This window comes from Pipistrellus kuhlii, unplaced genomic scaffold (genome assembly GCF_014108245.1).
Source record: "Pipistrellus kuhlii isolate mPipKuh1 unplaced genomic scaffold, mPipKuh1.p scaffold_m20_p_6, whole genome shotgun sequence".
Lineage (NCBI taxonomy): Eukaryota > Metazoa > Chordata > Mammalia > Chiroptera > Vespertilionidae > Pipistrellus > Pipistrellus kuhlii.
Window position 1 is genome coordinate 70,277,796 of NW_023425562.1, and position 13,091 is coordinate 70,290,886.

Sequence of the window (13,091 nt, forward strand, 5' to 3'; positions counted from 1 at the left end):
AAATCAAAATATTAAATATCTAAATTTACTTTTCTACTTGTACTTCTGGTTCTCTTCATACAATTTTATATGTAAAGGTATTTTCTCTAACCAAGTAATACACCATCTTAAGTATTCAGACTGTTCATAAACATACAACTTGAAAGATTGAGACCCCAATCATCGCACACTCCAGAGATAATCACGGTCTCCTTTTAGATTTTGAAGCAAAGATAAAAGTAAATAAATAAATAAAAAATATGTAATTGTGCCAAATGCCCTTCCAGCTAAGAACCACCTCCCTATGCCCAGCCGATGTGGCTCAGTGGTTGAGTGTCAACCCATGAACCAGGAGGTCCCTGATTACATTTCCAGTTAGGGCACATGCCCTGGTTTTGAGCTTGATTCCCAGAAGGGGGCATGCAGGAGGCAGCTGATTGATGTCTCATCAATATTTCTATTTCTCTCTCTTCTCTCCCTTTCTCTCTCTCTACAAGTCAATAAAAACTTAAAAAATAATAATAATAACCACCTCCTTCTACATGAACCACATCTTTGGAAAAGGAGATGGTCATTTCTAACTGCCACCTAACTACTAGATAAGCCCTAACACTAGGGATTAGCTAACTATCCAATAATATGCTCCACTTGTTTCCCAGGGTTGCTATGGTAATTGAGCAAGGTAATGTCACCAGGACCACTGCAGACTAGTAAAGAAAGAATCACCATAATTACTATGATGATGATTTTACAGCTCAGACCCTGGAGTCCAAAGCCACTCTTTTCAAGTCATTATATGTGCACAAGACATTCACTTCTACTCGCCCTGCTCAACAGAAGAGAGAAATCACTGCATTGCCAGCTCTGGGCAGTGTTCCTGGAACCAGTGCTGCTGGGCTTCCTTTAGAGGGGAAATGGCTTCATTAGAAATGACATCCCTTGGCCAGCAGGTCCTCAGCTGACAACAGTGCCCCTGGAGCACTTGTGATCTCTGTGGCTCACTGGGGGCGGGGGGGGGGGGGCACTTCAGGCTCTGGGAACCCTGGGGTGGGACGTCAAACCTGCCAAAAGTGAGCTAAGTCTGTGAGGTCCAACGTGCGCTATTTTCATGTTGTTGTTTTTTATCCTCCGAGTTTTCTCTAAAGAGGGAGAGAGAGGGAGGGAGGGAAGGAGGAAGGGAGGGAGGGAGGGAGGGAGGGAGGGAGGGAGGGAGAGAGAGAGAGAGAGAGAGAGAGAGAGAGAGAGGAGGGAGGGAGAGAGAGAGAGAGAGAGAGGAACTTTTATTTTTTAAATATATTTTTATTGATTTCAGAGGGGAAGAGGAAAGGAGAGAAAGATAGAAACATCAATGATGAGAGAGAATCATTGATTGGCTGTCTCCTGCACACCCTCTACTGAGGATTGAGCCTGCAACCCCAGCATATGCCCTGACCAGAATGGAACCATGACCTCCTGGTTCACAGGTCCATGCTCATCCACTGAGCCATGCTGGCCAGGCCCGACCACCTGTTTTAAATTGTGGCCTCTGCAGCACCTGCTTTTTCACTGGGTTAATTTTTCTCCATGGCACATATTTCCCATGTTTGTCTGACTTATTGCCTCTCTCTTCCTGTTATAATCTGAATTCCATGATAGCTTGGTGTTGTTTGGTTGGTTCACTGCTGTATCCCCAATTTTGCCTGCAATAGTACTTGGCACCTAGTAGCTACTCAATAAATAATTTTGAATGAATAATCCCGACCCATCTCTACGGTACAAGATGTTTTCCTTGGGGAGGAAAGGGCCAATGGGCCCCAGTCCTGGAACTGATTGAACTTGTGGGGACATCCATGGGGCAATGTTACCAAGATAAGGAAGTTTGTAAGACGGTGAATGGAAAGAGAGAAAGAGGAAGTCACAGGAAGAAGCAGAAGCCTCATATTTTCAGCATTTGCCTGGGACACTGTCTCTCAAATAGATTCACTGTTAGGCTGAAGAAGGGACAAAAGAGGGAGGGAGGTGAGGCCAGGTGTGCCTCTGTTCATCTCTTCCTTACACTCTCATATTCAACTGCTTGGAATTCCTGTCAGTTCAAAACAGAGTCATGTGCTGCAGAATTATGTTTAAGATGCTGGTCTGATAAGATAACAGCTAAACAATTCTTACTGCCTTGTGATATTATAGCTGTCATAACATCATCACACAAAGGTTGCAAAAATCAACAAGGATGTGGTTAATGGTAAACAACTTTAACGTGATGTGGTTAGGATGACATTGAGCAGTTCTTAAGGTGGTTCGTGTGGTTTTGACTAATGAGGAGTTCTTGGAACTGGAATAGCAATGCATAAGTGAAGAAGAGGCAAGAGAAATTAAACTACAAGAGACGTAAACAAAGCCCCAAGAAAATTCAGTGAAGGTTTTTTTTATTTATTAAAATATATATTTTATTGATTTTCTACAGAAAGGAAGGGAGAGGGATAGAAAGCCAGAAACATCGATGAGAGAGAAACATCGACCAGCTGTCTCCTGCATACCCTCTACCGGGGGTATGCCCACAACCAGTGTACATGCCCTTGACCAGAATTGAACCTGGGACCTTTCAGTCCACAGACTGACGCTCTATCCACTGAGCCAAACCAGTTTCAGCTCAGTGAAGATTTTGCAGACCTCAACAAACTTCTTAAAAAGTTTGAAAATGATCTGGCCAGTGTGGCTCAGTTGGTTGGGCTTTATCTTATACACTAAAAGGCTGCTGGTTCAATTCTAGTTAGGGCACGTGCCCTGATTGCAGGACCAATCCCCTATAGGGTCATGCAGGAGGCATCCAAACCATGTTTCTCTCTCATCAATGTTTCTCTCTATGAAAAACAAACAGAAAACACAATTTTTTAAAGTTTTTAAAATCTCCAACATTGAAAAGGTTATCTTTAATAGAGAGAAATGTTCATAGTGCATCATCTACTTACAAACAAAACCTATATAATAAAGAGATAATATGCAAATTGACCATTACACCCTTGCACACTATGGCCACCCCATTTGGTCCAAGATGGCCGCCACAAGATGGCTGGCAGGGGAGGGCAGTTAGGGGTCACCAGGCTGGCAGGGGAGGACAGTTCCTCTTCCTGCCTTTGACTCCCTGCCAAACGTAAGTGATTGGGCCTGCAGGAGAGGGTAGTGGGGGTGATCGGGCCTGCAGGGGAACAGTTAGGTGTTGATCAAGCTGGCAGGGGAGTGGTAAGGGCAGTCAGGCAGGCAGTCAGGGAGGCAGGTGAGCGGTTGGGTGCCAGCAGTCCCAGATTGTGAAAGGGATGTCCTTTAGTCGGACATCCCCTGACAGGTCCCATATTGGAGAGGGTGCAGGCTGGGTTGAGAGACACCTCCCCCTTCAGTGCATGAATTTCATGTACTGGGCCTCTAGTCCTATTTAATAAAAGGCTAATATGCAAATATTGATAAATCAAATGACAGAACAACCGAACAACTGGTCGCTATGATGTGCGCTGACCACCAGGGGGTGCGTGGAACTATGGTGGTGGGGGTTGACAGCAGGCAGTAGAGCGTGGAACATGCTGGGTGCTGGGTGCAGGCTACGGAGGGATGGTGGAGCAGGTGAGCAGGGCACCAGACCAAAGCAGGTTGCTGGTAGCTGTCATCTGGGTGAGCCTCTGGTGGTTACTGTAAATTCTTTGCTCCCAGACTCCATGGTCCTGTCCAATGCTCACACCTGCTGCCATCAGTGGGAGTGGCAGCAGCAGGAGCAGGATTACAGCAGACAGGGAACTGGGTGTAGCAGGAGGGGCTATGGTGGGTGGGGCTGGGTGGGGGAGTAGAGGATGGACTGAGACCCCACCCTCCTGTGCACATTGCAGCCTCATGGCCCACAGTTCCTTTCAAGGTGCACAAATTCATGCAGTGGGCCTGTAGTCTACAATAAAAAAAATTAAAATTTAAAAATAAAGGAACAAAGCAAGGAAACCACCATGGATATATTTCTATAAGGAGTTACACCTTATAGTTGAAGAACCAACGGCTATTCCAGAAAAAGCCATCTCATAGGAGATGACCCCTCCATGCATGTGAAGGCCCCTGGAGACTTTCCAATGGGACAAGGTAATGGAGATGGAAGTCAGTGATATTGATGATCCTGACCCTGTGTAGGCCTAGGTTCGTGTGTGTATTTCTGTCTTAGTTTTTAACAAAAATGTTTACGGAGTAAAAAATACATATATGAAATATTTTAAAAATAGGAAAAGCTTATAGAATGCTTATAAAGAAAATATTTTTGAACATCTGTACCATGTGTTTGTGTTCTAAGCTAAGTGTTATCACAAAGGTCAAAAATCAAAAAGTTTATAAAGTAAAAAAGGTAGCAGTGAGTGATGTTTAATTTATTATTGAAGAAAATACTTTTTAAATTTAGTATAGCACAAGTATATAGTGTTTATAAAGTCCACAGTAATGTCCAATGAGGTCCCAGACTAGAACTTCATATTCATTTACTCACTCACTCACTCACCCAAAGCAACTCCCAGTCTTACAAGCTCCATGCATGGTAAGTGCTGTATACCGGTGTAACAATCTTTATCTTTTATACCATATTTTTACTGTGCCTTTTCTTTGTTTAATACACAAATACTTACCTGTGTGTCATCATTGCCAAGAGTATTCAGTTCAGTAGCATGTTGTACAGGCTCGTAGCCTAGAAGCAATAGGCTATATTGCATAGCCTTGGTGTGTAGTGTCAACATAAAAAATAACCAAACCTGCCCTGACTGGTTTGGCTCTATGGATACAGTGTCAGCCTGTGGACTGAAGGGTCCTGGGTTTGATTCTGGTCAAGGGCACATGCCTGGGGTTCGGGGTTCAATCCCTAGTATGGGGAGAGCAAGAGGCAGCCCATCAAAGATTCTCTCACATCATTTATGTTTCTCCCTCCCCTCCCTTCTCCTCCCCTCTTCTCCTTTCCCCTCCCCTCCCCTCCGCTCTTCCCTGACCCTTCCTCTCTGAAACCAAGAGAAAAATATTTTTAAACTATGCCCAAATGTGTAAGAATTTTTTATGAGTTTATTTGAGCCAAACTGACAATTTCTGGGGGGAAAAGGAAATTACTGTGACATTCCAAAGGTGTGTCATCAGGTATGTTATCGTAGATGCAAAGATTGACCATTGTTTGGGAAAAATACCAGCCAGGGACGTGACTAACGCCACGAACTGCTGTTAGTCAGAATGTGTAGCACACTGTGATTATTTGCAGACGCCGCCGCACCTGCCCCCCAGCCTTCCGGAAAGGCAGCCCGGCAGGGCAGGAAGATCCTTCAGCGCACCCCCCAGCATTGACTCAGTGCCTGGAGCATAGCAAGTGCTCCATTATTTATTGAACGAGCGGCCTGGATCAGAACCCTGGGTGCAGTGGGTTACTTTCCCGCGAGCTGAGCTGATTATAAACGATAAATAAGTCTTGGTATTTAGAAGGCAGGGTTTACAAGAACTAACACCAATAAAAAGTTTCTTCTGCTGCTGATCTAAAGAAGAACAAGAATACGGTCTTTCTCGGTGGTGGTGTTTTGTTGGTTTGTTTCTGTGGGTTTTTGTTTGTTGCTTCTGTCCAAAACAGGTGTCCTTGCTCTTTTTTTGCAACACCGGCTGCTTCTGTAACTCTACCTCGGTCTGCAGAGCTCTCCCGGGGGGGGGGCGCAGGTGGGAAAACCCGGCAGGACGCTCACCAGGGTCCGGCCGGGCTCGGTTCCCGGCGGGGGCAGCTCCCAGCTTCCCAGCGGGTCCCGGTCGCCCTCCCGGGTGAGATAAATGTCTCCTGGCGCCGAGCAAACCAGCAAACCACATCCCGCTGCTGATTCCCCTAAGGGCTGGGGTCCCCTTCTCCGCGACCACGGAAACAACACGCCGGGGTGGGGTCCGGCGGAGCCGGGACAAAGGGCCGCGCGCCAGCCGGGTCTGCGGAGGGGGGGAGGGGGCTCCGCGCGTCGGTGCTGCCCTACTGTGCGCGGCAAGGAAGGAGACGGGGAGGAAGCTCCGAGAAGACACTCCGATCGTCCTTCGGGAGTGCAGGAGAGGGGATCCGCTGCGCCCGTGCCCGCCAGGCCAAGTTTGCTCCGGGCTAAGTAAATTTTCTGGTCCCGGCTCTCCCGCGCACCAGCCGGGGTCCCGGTCCCAGGGTGAACGCGGGGGCTGCCCGGCCGGAGAGGCGGGGAGTGCGCGGCACTCGAGAGGGGTGGCGGGACCCCGGGTCGCGCAGGCGCCTTCTGACCCCTCACTGCACCCCCTCGAGGTGCGGGGGTGGGGTATGGGTGGGTGATGGGGGGTGGGGATGTCTACCAGCGCCGGAGCCTGGGCGGGCCGGAGGCGGACACAAAGCCCGCCCCTCCGCTCCCCTCCTCCCTGGCCCTTCCTCCCTCCTTCCTCCTCCCCCTTCCCCTCCTCCCGCTCCGCCCCGGTGGGGAAGCCCGGCCCCGCGCCAGTCCGCGGGGCTACCGGTCTCCCCGCTGCCCGGACCCGCGGGGAGGTCCTGCGCGAGGTAAGGGGCGGCGGCCGCGGGGACCCCACCCCTCGTGCCCGCACCCAGCGCCCCGGACGACCCCCGGGGTGCGGGCGGGGTCTCGGCGGGTTTCGGGACGCGGGGTGCTGCTCTTCCAACTCTTCTCCCCTCCGGGAGACCTGGGGAGAGAGAAGCCGGCGGCCTCGGAGGTCGTGGGGGCCGAAGGGGGAAGAGTCGCCGGGGAGTGGGGCGGGGTGACCATACGGCGCTGCGGGGCGGCCGCTGCCCCGGGCCGGGCCACGGGGTATCCTCAGCTGACCTTTGCGGGGTGGCGTGCGGGGCAGCCAGGAGGTGCCGGCGCGGTGGCCCGAGGAGCGGGGAGTGTGCGTGCTCCGAGGAGGAGGAGGAAGAGGAGGTGGAAGTTCTACCTGCGGGGACGCCTCCTGTGTGTCAAGTGCGCGAGGGCGGGTGCGGGGCGAGGACCGGGCTCGTGCGCCCAGCCTGAGCCCCAGCCGGACAGACGCTCCGGGCCCAGGTTTTCTCCCTCGGGACTTGGCCTCGGCGGGAGGGGGCCGGTGATCCCGGCCGGGGGCGATCGGGCTGCAGCGGGTGATTGATTGCGCTGCTGGCGGAGGAGGAGGAGCGAGCCCAGGGTTCCTGCCTGGAAAGGACAGGGCCACTTTCCCACTTGGAGGCCTCCACCCTTTGGCCTCTTATTCCCCAGGCTCGGCGGCATCCACCCACCAGTCACAGGGCGCCCCTCGACGGGCCGGGAGACTGCAGGGTTTGTAGAATTCAGCTTTGGAGTCTCTGATGTTCTTGCCAAGGAAAACAGGGCAGTACCGGCCTCCCCTGCGCCCAAAGAGACTCCTCTCTTCTGTAAGCTCCGGAGTCCTCAGGGCTTTCGGGATTCTGCGAGGAGGCCAGCGCTGACCTTGCTTGCAGTGGCGCCGCACTTGCTTGCAAGCCTGAGAGTTTCAGGCACGCTGGGGTTTCTTAGGAACATCCTGTTATCAACAAGGAAACCTCAGCATTCTTCAGCCAGCAGGGCTGTGTAAATATTGCAGCGAAAATAAACACTTGGTGGTTCTCAGTCATTCAGATAAGTAGCATTTTAAAGCAATATTTTAAAAATCAAATGCAATGTAAAAAAAAAAAATCCATGATGAACAACATGCCAACGTTTTAAATAAAGACGGGTGTTGTGATGACCCTGCAACCCGTGCCATGGGAACGTTGTTTCCAGACGCCCTCCCTGTATTTAGTCCCCACTCGGAGGTTTATGAGGGTTAGTAGAACATAAACATGTGACAGGCTAGGCAGTGCTGGCTTTCTATACCGTCAGGTTTGTGGACTGAGCAGTTTTTACTTACTTTTTACCTGGTTCAAATACGGGAGAATATCTTGATGAGTGTACATAGAGGCACACGCTTTCCCTGTTGCCTCCTGTCCGGTATGTATATCACACACTGGTGAGTTCCCAGTGCTCTGGACCTCCATGGAGGGTGTCAGGAGCCAGGGATTGGGAAGGACTTGGACTTTGAGAGGGCCTTGCTTTTGGGACCGGAGAAGGCGGCTGGTGGTTGACAGTAGCCTGGAGGTTTGAGGACTCTGCTCTCAGCAGTTGAAAGCTGGGGTCATGAGAGAAGGCCCAGCCTGCTGCCAGGCCTTCCTTGTCTAGTGACATTCTTCTGCAGATTACCTAAGCAGGAAAAAAAAAAAATTAAAATAGCCCACACTGGACCCTCATGCAGGGGTAGATGGCAGGAATTTGACTCTCTGGAGGACTATGGTATGTGCTGGTTTTAGAGGTAACTTCCCAGCAGCCCTCTTATCTCCACCTAATGTCCCCCAGCCCTTTTCCAAATAGTAACTCCTATTCTGCATGTGACTCCCCCGGCCCTTTTCAGGGGCCACGACTCCAAAGAGGAGTTCTACTCTCAAGAAACAACCTCCTTACCGAGCTAAGTCTCTTCCTCTGCTTAGAAGAGACAGATACGTTATTTCTCCCCCTTGCAAGGAGGCCCATTCTTCACATACTCCCCACATGATATCATTTTGGCATTATGTCCCACTCCCCCTATCCATCCAGCCCTCCTAATGATCCTTCAAGATTCCTAAGCTTTCAACTGGAAAGCTTTCCCTGACCTCCCTCCGCCTTTTCCTGGCCAGGCATCCACTTCAGAATCCCAGAATGACTTGTATCTGTATCTCTTATGAGCAGTTTGCACCGGACCCCACTTGCCAACTGTCTGAATTTCCTGAGGTCAAAAACCCAGTCAGAGCTTTTCCTGATTAGCACACAAGGAATGGGTGTTGAAAGAATGAACAAAAATATCCCTTATAAAGGGATTTTAAAAAATCTTCACCTGAGGATGTTTTTCATTGACTTTAGAGAGAAGGAAGGGCAGAGAAACACTATTATGAAAGAGTAACATGTATCGGTTGCCTCTGGCATGAACCTGACCAGGGATCAAACACACAACCTGAGTATGTGCCCTGACTGGGAATCGAACCTGTGACACTTTGGTGCACAGGATGATGTGCCAACCAACTGAGCTACACTGGTCAGAACTATAAATCCATTTTAAGGAGTCACACAACAAGAAGTATATCATTAGCAGAGAATCATGTTTTTATGGCACTTTATAGAGTGCTCTTAGAGAGGATGCCTCATATGTTTCTCAAAGCAATATTATTAATTCCATTTGTAGGTGAGAAAACAGAGGCCTGGAGAGGTGCAAGTACCAAAGCTAAAACCAGGGCTCAGATCCAGTAATCATTTCACTGTACCACCACGGACTTGCTAGAGGCGGCTGCGCTCAGTGTATGTCTAGAGGAGAATTTTCCCAGTTGAGTTTTAGGGTGAACCATTGCTGAAGAATTACTGAAGAGTCACCGTGGTAAAATACATAGAGTAATGCTCACGTGAAACTAAGGTTTTTCCATTGTAGGGTTTTCAGTGCCTTTCTCGTTAGAATGAGCATGGGGACTTCTCGGGATGATGCCATCATTTGGAATGTGTGCCAACTTCATTTGGCCACAGAAGACTCTTCCTTGTGAAGCATCTTCTGGAGCCAGCGTTCCAACGGTTCCACTCCGGGAAATGTTCCTTCACCCAAATGGTTTTTAGTTCACCTTCCAACATCTAGGCCGTTTCTGAAAAACGTTGGCACTCAGGATAGTAAAAATATATGTTCTGGACATTAAACCTAATCCCCTCTCGGAGATGTAGAGTGAATTTTTGGTCTGCCAGGTTCTGTGACCCTGGGGAACATGAGTCAGTTCTCCAGGTTTGATCGGAGCTGAGGAGCTGAGGAGGAGTCGGATAAAAGGGGCAAACAGGCCCTAGAGAGCTGTCTCCATGCTGCCCAGAGGCCTGCAGACCTCACCTGCCTCCCCTGAGAATGCCTCAGAGGCAGCTGGGTACTGGGAATGGCAGTGTTGGGGTTCTGACACTGATGGCACATTGGGTTGATCATCTCCATTGAACAGGAAATACCCCCTGAGTTTTCAGTTGTCTCACTTCCTCTCTCCTGGGGAGCTGGCAGTGTGGATGGTGTCAGTGTCTGTTCGTGAAAAGGAGCAGCAATCACTCACTGGGTGCCTCCGGCCAGGAACAAAGGGCTCCTGATGGTGGCCCCCAGTACATGGGCACCCATTGTTTAAAATCAGGGGTGTGTGTTTTAAATTTTATTGGGGTGACCCTGGTCAGCATGAACAGATAGTTTTCAGGTGTAGGTTTCTATGTTACAAGATCTGTATATTACACCTTGTGCCTGCCGGCCAAAGTGAAGTCTTCTGTTTTTTAAAAAGACTTTGCTTACAGCCTACTATGGTAATATCGGGCACGTTTCACAGATCTGTAACCCTGGCTGTTAAGGCTTTATTGCATTTAAGAGAGGAGGTGACCTGGGGAAGCTGGGATTCCTATTTCAGGAGCTCAGAGAAGAGTTGCGGGCTAGCAGAGGATCGGAGCCATGGGAAGTAATAGCGTAATTCCAGAAACGTAGCTGGGTGAATTTACTGTCCACCCGCAGTTATTTCTATATCTCCAAGCGCTGAGCAAATTTATCTCTAGATTTGTCTCAGAGTTTTCACTGAGTGTGAAAAGTGGCCGCTGATACCAGTATTGAAGTAAAGGAAAGGAATGTTTTGAGAAAAATGGACATCTATCAGATGGTGTGTATATGTGTGTGTGTTCAGCAACTGTGTGTGTGTGTTTATGTGTGCACATGCGTACACAATAGCGCACTCAAGCGCTTCTGTATTTGTGGCCATGGAAGAGAATGGGGAGAAAATACCAAGTATGATTTTAACCTGTTGAGTTTAAAAGTTCTGTATGTTGCCCAAATAGGAATTTTCCATAAGTAGCTGGAGACACAGGAAGTAATTGAGACACAGAAGCTGTCTCTAGTTAATGAACTTACTCAGAGTGAGGCCACAAGAGGAGCAGAAAGATCAAACCAGAACTTTGTTTGGATATGGATCTATTGGCAGGGAAGGGGATTGTGAAGCCAGGGAGGAGGAGGAAGAGCCTGCACTTATGAGCAGGACCATCCAGAACCTTGCACATCTGTCGTGATTGTTTAGGGCCCAGGCTGACCCAAGATATGAAGTATTTTTTAAAATATATTTAAAAAATATATATTTTATTGATTTTTAACAGAGAGAAAGAGAGAGAGATAGAGAGCTAGAAACATCGATGAGAGAGAAACATCGACCAGCTGCCTCTTGCACACCCCCCTACCGGGAATGTGCCCGCAACCAAGGTACATGTCCTTGACCGGAATCGAACCTGGGAACTTTCAGGCCGCAGACTGCTCTACCACTGAGCCAAACCGCTTCGGCATGAAGCATTTTTAATATCCCTGTGAAGTACGTAGTATCAGCTGAGAGTGAATGGAACCACACAAGTTAGTATAGTCTCTAGCAAACCCACTCAACAGCATTATTAAATATTGATTGATTGAACAAATGACAGTGGTTTTTGATTAAATGACATTGATTAAATGACAATGGTTTTTGGAGTAGAAACTATTTTATTTTATTTTTGTTAATCCTCACCCGAGGTTATATTTTTCCATTGATTTTTTAGAGAGTGAAAGAGAAGGAGGAAGAGAGGAAGAGAAGGAGAGAGAGAGAGAGACAGAGAAGGAGAGAGAGAGAGAGAGGGAGAGAGAGAGATAAATATTGATGCGAGAGAGACACATCAATTGGGTGCATCTGCACATGCCCTCATTGGGACTGGAGATTGAACCCATGGCCCTTCAATCTGCAGACCAACATTCTGACCACTGAGAAATACTGGCCAGAGCTAGAAACTATTTTAATGGTTTCGTGAAAGTATAAACAGAGTCATTTTGTAGAAGAATCTCAGAAAATAAAATTGGATTTCGGGGGAGTGGGATATGAGTCTATGGACATTTCATCCTCATTCAGGACAAGAATTCTTGGTGGCAGCAACTCTTGTCAGTAACTTTGAATACTACTGAGAGTTGTAGGAAAAGTTATAAAGGTGTGCTGACTTGTATTTTGAAACCATGTGTAAGATTGATTTAAATGATGTGGCCAGGCTTTATAATGTTCAAATGAGAAACAAATTCATGAGGTGTTCTAATTGCTGCTGTGAATTTATATCTCATTTTTATTTGATCAAGTGATAGTAAATGATGAAGGTATTAGTATATAATTACCTGAAATTCTGAAAAATTGAGCATTTTCAATTTAGTAGGTTAACCTACTAAATGAGATAAACAGACATTTTGGTTTTCACATATATGGTTTTATGTATTTGTTCAGGAATACAAAAAATAGAAGTCCAAATCTTTAGCTAATTTAAATAGTCAGCTGGATTAACTTGATTTACTTAATAAAGTATTTTTTTCCTTATTGAAGAAATCACTACAGATTTCCCCCCCCCAAATAGCTAATGCCCCATTGCATTTAACTTTGGTTTGATTGCAAGGATAATTTTTAAAAAATTAATGGAGGCAGACATCTCTCTGTATGGTAAACCAGGGTCTCCTCGGTAGGACTGCACATGACTGGTTGAGTAACCACAAATCAGCCAGATTTCCACACCCCCTCGCACCAGAGGGCTGACACCAGAGGACCCGCCTCCAAAGACCAGTCTGGGGTGTGTCTGACTTCAACACCTGGAGCCCAGATAAGTGAGTCGGCATCTAACCCACACGCCTCCTTTCACTGTCCAGACGTTTCTTGCCCAAGTGCCGAGGGTTCATGACATTTTTTTCATACAGAAACCAATGTTGTGAGTAGTGGAATGTTCATGCTTTTTCTTTGGATTTCTTTTATGGCGCCTGTGCTCAGAAAGCCTTGCTTGTATCCATCAGCAGCTCGTCATTTATCTTCTCTTCTAATTTTTATGGACTCAGTGTTACATTGCTGGTTTAAGTTCATTTAGAATCATTGGATGGGTGGTTTGTGAAGTAAGAATGCTACTCAATTCTCTCCTTCCCCCCACACTAGCTTATGCGCAGGCCCAGCATCATTTGGTGAATAAAACTGCTGTCTTTGGAAGTGGAGTTCTTCGGGCAATTTCCTGAGGCCTCCAAGGGAGGACGGGATTTCACGGAAAGCTTTACTGATGGTGTAAAATTAAGGGAGTCCCCCT

At 47.9% G+C, this 13,091-nt stretch overlaps 1 protein-coding gene across 3 annotated transcripts in view; it reads left to right on the forward strand.

Moving 5' to 3' along the window:
- The first annotated feature begins 6,363 nt into the window (after positions 1 to 6,363).
- Positions 6,364 to 13,091, forward strand: part of RIN2 (Ras and Rab interactor 2) — a 203,300-nt gene continuing 196,572 nt past the window's right edge. For all 3 annotated transcript variants that reach the window (XM_045574685.1, XM_045574687.1, XM_036418969.2), the window contains exon 1: positions 6,364 to 6,493. The gene's annotated coding sequence lies outside the window, so the exon portion shown is untranslated. The remainder of the gene's footprint in view (positions 6,494 to 13,091) is intronic.